At 38.4% G+C, this 10,373-nt stretch overlaps 1 pseudogene; it reads left to right on the top strand.

The window, feature by feature from the left end:
* The first annotated feature begins 762 nt into the window (after window positions 1-762).
* Window positions 763-7,916, top strand: LOC125617473 (annotated as a pseudogene).
* Window positions 7,917-10,373: the final 2,457 nt, after the last annotated feature.

The raw sequence follows: 10,373 nt of genomic DNA, 5'->3' as shown, positions 1-10,373 counted from the left end.
TCTAAATGAGTAGAATCAAATAATTACCACCTCTGCTGTTTAGTTTGGAAATAATACATGTTCAGAGGTGGGTCATTACTAGTTATTGTTTCAGTCCCTATTTCTATTCCTACTCCAGTGGTGAGGGGGATGATCATATGAGTCTCAAGGATTCACCTTAATTCCATGTCACCTTTCAAGGTTGAGTATCAAACTGATAACCAAGAACCCATTTTATCAGACTAGCACTGTGAGCTGTAAGAGTGCATATCTTTCTAGCAAAAACTAGAAATTGTCCATCACTAGAGGACTAACTAAATAAACAACAAACTACTATCAGACATTAAAAAACATTATGCACTCATAATACTGACATGCAAAGATCTACAAGTTATAATTTCAAAAGAAAATCAAATTTGTAAAACATAATTTAAGAGTATGAAACTGTTTCAATCAATATCTATCTATCTACAAACCATGCACATAAATGCACAGAAAATTTTGGTAAGATATTCCTCAAATGATGACTAGTTTCTAAGAACAGAAGCAAGATTTTGACATGTATTAAAAGAGGACTTTAGCTGTGTGGTGACACACATCTGTAATCCTGGCTATTTGGGAGGCTGAGGCAGGAAGATCACTAGTTTGAGGCCAGTTTCAGCAACTTAGCAAGACTGTCACAAAAGTAAAATTTTAAAAAGTGTCTGAGAGTGTGGCTCAGTGGCAGAGAGCTTGCCTAGGATGCATGAGGTCCTGGGCTCAATCCCTAGTACCACACACAAAACCATTCCACCACCATAAAAAAAGTCAAAACAAAGAAAAAGAGGACTTTAACATTTTAATATAGTTTTAAATTTTACAAAGTCATTTATAGTGAAATGTTTGAATTCATAATTATGAAACTTTTACTTTTTTTTTTTTTTTTGGTACTGGGGATTGAACCCAGGGCATGTTACCACTGAGCTGCATCCCAAATCCTTTTTAAATTTTGAGACAGGATCTAACTAAGTTCTTTAGGGACTCATTAATTAGCTGATTCTGGTTTTCAACTTGTGATCCTCCTACCTCAGCCTCCTGAGTCACTTGGATGAGTCAGTGATATGGGCCACTGCACCTGTCTCTAAAAGCTTTTGAAAGAAAAAAAAACACATTTAAAAAAATAATAAAAGTACCTCAAAATCTCACAGAGAATTAGCAAGAGGAAAAGTGTATGAGAGATGAGAAACCAGGCTTAAAATGAGACAGTACTCAGTTGTTAAAAAAATTATTAGTGCCTTTACTTATTAAGACACTTGAAAGATGTCAAGATGACCCTACCTTGTCATTCTAATCTAAGTGATATCTCTCTAATAGGTTGCATAATTGCATAATTTACTTATCCCTCTCTTTGGAGTCTTTTGTGTTCTTTGCTCTGTACCATCTGCCTTTTAAGTGTTGTTTTCTGTTGTCAGAAATGTTCAATATTACTTGCATCTGGACCTCAATCTCTCCATGTGTACTTGTTAGAACTAAAACTTAAAGTGGAATCTATTAACTGTATTTAGCTTTAAGCTGTAGCTACTAAAGAGATTGGTGAATTTCCCACATGTTAAGATTGTTCCTGACTTTTCCCTTTGTTCTGTGAGTTGCAGGAGACAGCTACCTACCTGAGAAAGGCTGCTACTTAACAAGCTTTTCCCTATGTCCCACTTTCTTCCTCTGAACTCTGAGCTGTCTCTGGTATTCAGCAACAGTAGAGGTAGTTGTAAAAGTTCCTGGGCCTTTTGGATTAGAAGAGTTTTTTCCAAGCTGAGTCTCAGCCTCTGATTATTTGTTTCCCATAATAAAATTCTTCTGCAGCACTGGCTGCTCAGGACTACCTGAGCCTGACCACTTTATTCTAAGCCATTCAAAAGGACTCAAATCAACTCTTCAGATTTTCTGCTAGTGTCATCTATTTGCCAAGGAGAGCTGACATGTCTACTGAGATTTTGCACATCCCTCCTTACCTCACTCTCTTTTGGCATCCACTAATCTTGGCTGCCTGAAGCTTGCAGCCAAGGTCCCTTAGGAGGTTGGTAATAACTATGTGCTGTTTTATCTATCCTTATTGCCCATTCTGTACTCCCGATCTTTGTGTAACTGTTCCCCTTTTTTCCTTATTACCCGGGTGGGACTCTCCTCCCCTTTTATGCACTGATGATCCTACAACTCAAGCAGAGGTGATCAGAGTCCTACTCATGGTTCATGTATGGGCATATGGAGAGAAAGGCCCCTGTGTCTGGACCTCAGGCAAGAGCTCCCCTAAGCCGTCTTCTTTGCCTGTGGAGCAGCTTGTGTGTTCAATGAAACCAGAAGGAACAGGCAAGGATGCATGATGTAGAAAAAGAGAGAATAAGTCCTGGTGTCATGCTCTTCCATTCTGCAGGCCCTGAGGCCCGGATCCTTTCAGTCATGTGTTTCCCCAGCCTCTTTCCCAGATGTGTGAGTCAATCTGTTTCTTTCCTCCCCTTAGACTGGCTTCAATTGGATGTCCATCTCTTGCAACCTAAAGAGCCCTGACTAATACAGTCATCCCTTACTAAGCTGGGCCATCATTTCCTGTCCCTTCCATGAAGAGTCCAATTTTCAGGTAATGGCTTATTACGCTCTTCCAAATCCTTCCCTAGTTGGACCTATTTCTTAGGGTGCCTTTTCTCAGACTCTTCACTCTGTTTGAAAGGGCAGCTAAGATAATCACAGCTGGTCTAGCTTTCCTTACAGGAAGGGTTCTGCCATTGTTGATCTGAAAAAAAGAGAAATAGTCTGCAGAAAACAGGGGAAAGGGAACCTGTTGTTCCAAGGCAGAAGAGGTAGGGAGAATAGGTAGTGGGGCATTAAAGAAAGGTCTGAGAAATATAAGTTTGCTCAGAGTCACAACATGTTAGGGTATGAACGATGATTGTGTGGATACTGTTCAGGGGCTAGATATTCTGTGGCTTAGCAGCACATATAGATAGCTGGTGGGAGAGAGACTAAACCCAGAAAATCTTCAGAAATATTGAGAACTACTTGCATATGTATGCAGATTTAAGATTCGAAACAATTGAACCAGATAATTACTTGGCAGCCAAATATCAGAAACTTCTCTGGTTTTTATTTTATTTATTTATTTACTATGTGTTACTGGGGATGGAACCCAGGATATCAAATGCTAGACAAGCACTCTTACCACTGAGCTGCATTCCCAGCCCTTTTTATTTTCTTATTTTGAGGCATGGCGTCACTAGTTGCCCTGGCTGACCTCTTACTTGCCTTCCAAGTAGCTGGGATAATAGGCAGGCACCATCATGCCTGATGTGATATCTTCTGTTTTTTTTTTTAAAGACATCTTGTAAAATTTTACTTTAATGTTCTTATAATAGGCTATGTCCTGGTATTAGCTTGAATTTGTTTTTAGGGGGCAAGTTCTCTAAGACAGTAACTATATCTATTGATAGGTGAAAGTAAGCTGTTAGGACTAATCCTGTCAGCAGAGAAAAATATAGTATTTACATGACCGATAAATTGTGTGTGTGTGTGTGTGTGTGTTTCCTAGGACCAAATCCAGGGCCTTGCATGTTCTAGGCAAGCCCTCTACCACTGAGCTATACCCACAGCCCATGATGAACTCAATAGCATCCAGAAACCTAAGGCAAGGAGACACATTTGATTCTTTCTAAAGTGGTACAAAGGATAACTGATGTATCTCATGCTATTGTATTGAAGGTATTGAGATAGAAATTTGGGAATAAGGGAAGAAATCCTGAGTCTCAAAGAAAGTGCCCATGAACCACTGAAATGCAAAAAGTGCCCATGAACAATTGCAGCTCCTGAGCAACATGCCCTCTGCCCCTTGCCCTTGTAACATACAAGTGCAGGAAAAACTGGCAGGAAGTTGTGGAGCTCCACCCTGGCTCCATCTCTCATCCAGCCCCTAGCAAACCTCCCCTTGTAAATGTTCACACTCCACACGAGTCCGTTGCTGTCTCTCCCTTTGGAGGTAGCCCCACTTTCTCCATCGAACACACATTCCTTGCTTGGCCCCAAAGGCACTTCTCTTGATATCACCCCCATTGTCCCTTGAATATGTATCTACTTTCCTAAATAAAACTCATTCTATGTCTTTGCTGGTGTGTGTCGAAGTTCTTTCCCTTCATATGTGCCACGAACCCAGGTGGTCCTGAGCTGAGTTCCACCTTCTCTCTAGGAACTGCATGGATCCTTCTTCAGAGACTTGGCCTCTCTCCTGACAGTACCATGCGTCTATTTACAATTTACATTGTCAAGTAAATGTGAACAAGAAGAGGCTAAGAGAGAGGGACTAGAACAGAAGCGCTTTATCCCAGTAAATCTACTGTTGGCTAACACTGGGAAAAACCAATCTGGCTCATGTCCATTGTTTATATATTGTTATACTGTAAAAATATGCAACCACAAATCCCACCATTATGTACAATTAAGGTGCATCAATAAAAATGAAAAATTAATAATAGTAATCATAAAATTTAAAAGTACTGCCCCCTCCAAAAAAACAAAACAAAACAAACAACAACAAAAAACCCCCCAAAACCCAGACAAGTCCCTGAAAATTGAATCAAGTGAGTATGAACAAATGGTTAAGGATTTGTCTTTGGAACATACAAAAAGAGAATATTTGGGATCATAAGAATTTCATGAGAATGATCAAAAGAACATATTATCTTTTCTATCCTTAAATCCAGACTTAGCGGGGTTCAGTAATACTTGAACAGGTTAGCTATTTTTATATGCAGTTCTGTTTTTTATTTTATTTATGCCAAAATTTCCAATTCAAGAAAACCACATCCATGGCAAAAGTTTCCTGTTTCTCTAGGAGCTTAACCAAGCCCTGTTTTCCTGATGTCAAGGGACCTTCAGTTGAAGCAACACAGCACAAGAGGAAACGTTTTTGGCATTACATTAACAGCCTAAAAATATGGTAATGGTGGTATGCTATACTCCCACTCCCAGACACCTTGGCTCTTTTCCTGTTTTTCTTGTGACTCCCTTTTCTTAAATTTAGGTGTATAACAGTGTGGGAAGCTGGAATCTAGAGGAACCATAGTGACTTCGTTTTCTAGCCAAACGGAGGAAGAGCATGCCTGCTTCCCTCGATGCTTCCAGGTGGCTACCTTCCCAGCACCAGGGTAGCTATGAAAGTGGGGGCCACGGAGATTCCAGAGGAGCACCTTGCAGATGTCCAGGCTGACAGCTGGACGCTTCCCGCCAGTGTCCTCCAGGGAAGGCTAGCCTCTGAAATCCCTAGCACTGGCCAACAGAAATAAATTGGATCTACTCCAAAGATCAATCACTTCTCGCTTTAGCGAGGGGGCTGGTTTACTGTTAAGTAAATGTGGGAGTTTGGGAGAGTAAAATATCATGCATAAAGGCATCTGAGTGGAATAGAATGGGCACAGATGGGCTTTGGAAGCAGCAGAAAGCAGTGAGCTCAAATCCAGTCTTCTCCACTTATTAGTGAAAGTATTTATCATTTGTTACAAAGGAGACAAAACGTTTTCACAGGATTCTAAACATTTTAGAATTCCTAAAAATGCCTTTCATTCACTTCTGGAATCTTAAAGTTCTTCTTGTGCACCCTTACCACTGCAAGATTTTCAGCCTCTAAACTACTCTTCACGGTTACTCTCTATACAAACCATTTTGTTATTACATCCTGCCAATTACCATATTTAGAATTTTCTCTTTCCCATGATTAGAAAAATTAGCTCAGTGAGGGCAAAAAGAAAAGACCATGTCATATATCTATTGGAAAAAAAATCCTGAGACTAGTTAAATTTAACAAAGTGTTTTTCAACAAGGAAAAGGTTCTATAGCCAGGTATCCTTCTGAACTAAAGATGGTTTGGAACACAGTTTGGTGAGCTATATTTATAACCAGAAAAACAGGAAATGGTCTACAGAGATTGCCTGATTGGGGCAGTTGGGTGTTTGCCTTATTTGGGGCATAATTTGGCAGCCTACAGCCTTGCCTTGACTGAAGATTTAGTTGTTATGATTGGTTGAGGTTTGCTTGCCAGTTACCAGGTTTTATTTTCTTTTTCTGATTCTTTTTTTTTCTTGGAGTACTAGGGATCAAACTCAGGGTCTTGTGTATGCTAGGTCAGCACTCTATAATATTAGCAGCCCTTTTTATTTATTTATTTTTGAGACAGGGTCTCTCTAGTTGCCCAAGCTGGCCTCAAACTCCCCAGTAGCTCCTCCTGCCTCAGTCTCCCCAGTTTGGGGATTATAGGCATGCAGTAGCACATCCAGTTTACCAGTGTATAATATTCTTTGGAGGATACAGCTTGCTTTCACATTAAGCTAGGGTGCAGTTTGCTGTGTACAGAGACCACTTTGAGCCACATTCTATCACCCAGGTATGAAGCTGGTTTAGACCAATTTAATTCAATTTAACACATCTTCTTTAGCATAGAAAAGTACTTCACTATTGGGATTCTACTGACCATTACAGGATGTTTAGCATCTTTGGACCTTCACCCTCAACACCAATAGTACCTGCCAGTCATGGTGACCCCCTAAAAATGCCTTTAGAAATTTCTAAAGATCTCCATAACCTTTGTCTGAAAACCCCTACCATCATCCATCAGGCCCAAGGTGGTGGTGAAATCTGTGTTCAGTGTATGGTTTTCCTAGCCAACCGGTTCTGCTTGGTGCCATCCATGGAGGGCACGCATTGGGCTTTTTCTGTGGCACTTGGCTGCTGAGCCATGCAGAATGGCTGCTGGTGATGTGATCAATCCAACCCGAGGAGAAGGAACGCATTGGCCAGTTGTCTTTGCCTGGGCCGTTAAGGCAGCCATGGCTGGTCGTCTGATGATAAGGAAATTCGTTGCAGAGAAATTGAATATCCTTTGGAATCATATCCATTTGCAAAGAACTGCAAAAGGAAAACCAGTCCTTGCAAAGGACTCATTGAATTCTTACCCTAATTTCAACTTTAACATCTCTCATCAAGGGGACTATGCACTGTTTGCTGCTGAACCTGAGCTACAAGTTGGAATTGATATAATGAAGACCAGTTTTCCAGGCCAAGGTTCAATTCCAGAGTTCTTTCATATTATGAAAAGAAAGTTTACCAACAAAGAATGGGAAACAATAAGAATCAGCTTTAAGGATGAATGGACTCAGCTGGTTATGTTTTATAGGAATTGGGCGCCGAAGGAAAGCTTCATAAAAGCTATTGGTGTTGGACTGGGATTTGAATTGCAGTGGCTTGAATTGATATATCGCCATTAAATTTGGATATAGGCGAAGTTTATAAAGAAACACGTTTGTTCCTGGATGGAGAGGAAGAAAAAGAATGGGCATTTGAGGAAAGCAAAATAGATGAACACCATTTTGTTTCCGTAGCTCTTAGGAAACCTAATGGATCTAGACATGAAGATGTTTCATCCCATGATGATTCTATACCAACCCAGAGGTAGTTTACTATTCTCACCTTTAATGATTTAATATCATATGCTGTTCCTATAACACCTGAAGATCCTTCTTTTTGGGACTGTTTTTGCTTCACAGAAGAAATTCCAATCTGAAATGGCACAAAGTCATGATATGATTCCCTACATAATAAAGGGAACTGAAAATTATAATCTTCCATATTCACAGAAAAAAACAATGCCTGATCAAGTTTTATTTCACAAAACTTTTTTTTTTTTTAACTGAAAACTTTTACTATTCAAAAAGCAGACTTCTGGTATAATATGTTTACCTCTTCCTGTCTGAAATTGCATTGAATTGATAAAAAAAGGCTGGCAGAATTTTACATGTTCATTGTAGAAAAAAATATGGAAAAAGGAAACATTAGGATCCCATCTTTCATAGATAAGCTACTATTTAAACCCTGAGTTATCTTTCCAGACTTTTCTTGGCCATTGCATCCATGTTAACTTTTTTTTTTTTTAAATGGGAACATACTGTTTTGTAAAATTTTTTTTTTAAAGAGAGAGTGAGAGAGAGAGAGAGAGAGAGAGAGAGAGAGAGAGAGAGAGAATTTTTTTAATATTTATTCTTTAGATTTCGGTGGACACAACATCTTTGTTTGTATGTGGTGCTGAGGATCGAACCCGGGCCACACGCATGCCAGGCGAGCGCGCCACCGCTTGAGCCACATCCCCAGCCCCTGTTTTGTAAATTTTTTAAACTGTTTATAATACCTCTGTTACATAAGCTTTTAGTGGTTCTAAAGTACTCTCTTCTATGACTAATATCAGTTAAGATGCTTTTAACTAGAGGTAACATTGTCCAAATGGCTTAAGTAACCAAGGATATTTATTATATAACGTATAATAAATGTCAGAGGTGTCATTAAGGATTTTTTTTTGGGGGGCCCCTCAATTTATTGATTTTGCCTTAGGCTCATCTCATTCCCCAGAATAATGCTTCTAAAAATGCTTCATAAAACTTCTAGTTTTATATCTTCCTAAAATTGTATCTACAAGGCAGGAAAGACCATTTTTCCTGTAACATTAATTTTATGGTACGGAAGATTTCTAATAGCCTCCAAACTATTTTCCCTCATTTTTCATCAACTCAGATTTGGTCATAGAGAAAGCTAACATCTGACATTTTTTGCCTCTGTTAGAAGTAGATTCTATTGGAAAGGAAAAAACTAAAGGAGATTTGGGATTATGGCATTGAGGTGAAGCCCACTGCCTGGCATAAGAAAGATGTGCCATAATGTACTTATTTTCTTTTGTGTTAGGCATTTTGATTGTCTGCATTATGTTACTGTAAGTGGTGCCGTGAATGTCCTAGTACATTTTGAGGCACATGCTTAATTATGTCTTCTAAGAAAGTTTTTAGAACTGGAGTGACTGACTGAAAGGGCTTAAACATTTTTAGAGCTTTGATAAGTATTAGCATATTGTTCTTCAAAAAAAGCTCTCCAATTTACACTTCCATTTAGTAGTGTATGTGTGACCATGCCTATCTGTATACTCCCTGGTCAACTGTAGGCATTATCTATTATTTTTCCCCCCTGTATTTAATCTTTGTCAGTATAACTGAAGAATGTTGTGTCATTTTTAAAAATCTGTATTTCTTGCATTACAAATGAGGTTGATAAAAAAACATTACTGATTATTTGTATTCCTTTTTTAATGATCCTATTGTTCATCGTCTTCAGTTTGTTTTTATTTTAGTTAATAGAACTTAATTTAAAATGTGAACATAATATATTAAAATGCCAAGACCATCATATTGATGACAGAATCTACTATATGGTTGCAGTGCATGTCTTGGGAAGTTAGTCTTATTGTTAAATATCAAATAATTCCATTGTTTCTATTACTAACATTGAAAGTGGTATGTAAACTATATAAAAATAGGTACTTTTGTTAATTAAAAATCTTGGAATGTTTTATAATGTTTTTATTTTATTAAGTATGCTCATTTATTCTAAGCATAATAAGTAATATGTTTAAAAAAGATCAAGTAGCATTTATAATACATAAAGTATTGTTATCCCTATCTTGAGTGCAATGGTGATATGAAAAACCATTCGTCTTGTCATTATTATAAAAAAATAATTAATACTAAAAAAAATGAAAACCACTACTATGTCCAGTAGATGATAAGTATATGTCTCTGTAGCATATAGGATTATTATTATTATTTTGTTAGTTGCAGGAGGAAAATTCCTACACAATGTTTCTTTTTCCAACAAAAAAGCTCAAGAGATTCCTTCATTAGATATTTCTTCAATTCCAATTCCAATCATTAATCCTGTTTGAAAAGATCTTTGTTTTTTATGTTGAAGGTTGCATTGCCTAAAGCAAAGATCTGAAAAAGATATTTGTATGTGGGAAGTTTATTTGGGAGTGCTTTGGGGATCAATATTTGTGGAAGGAAAATGAAGCAGGTTGAAGCAGAAGGTGAAGTTGGAACGTAATGTAGTTTCAACAAAGGCCTCAACTAATCCCAGAAGGACCTCTGAAGCTGAGATGGTCCTTCAGACTTGTCCCAAGTTGGAGCAAGAGAGCCAGACTTTAACACTCCCTGTCAACCAGTGATTGGGTGTAAACGGACCTACAGATAGGGCATGACCTGGCATGAGGCAGCTATCATCAGCTGAAGTGGGTACCAAAGAGAGATGAAAGCTGAGGGCTCTATGTGGGCACTGCTCCCAGAAGCTGATGGATTAAGTTCTTCAATCCTGAAGGGGGACATTGAAGGACATTGGAGGTGTATCATTACAGCATGCATTACAGTATGAATTAACTTACCCGTAGGCAAAGAAGATTCCAAATTACAATGGTTTTAAAAAGTTAGAGGTGAACTACTCTTTTATATAAAATGAGTCCAGAGAGAGGTAGACGTAACTCTAAATAATATCATGTTTCTCTACTAAGGAAA

The sequence above is a fragment of the Marmota marmota genome, unplaced genomic scaffold, assembly GCF_001458135.2.
Source record: "Marmota marmota marmota unplaced genomic scaffold, marMar, whole genome shotgun sequence".
Lineage (NCBI taxonomy): Eukaryota > Metazoa > Chordata > Mammalia > Rodentia > Sciuridae > Marmota > Marmota marmota.
The sequence above is the reverse complement of the archived record's forward strand: the minus strand, read 5'-3'. Positions and strand labels throughout refer to the sequence as shown.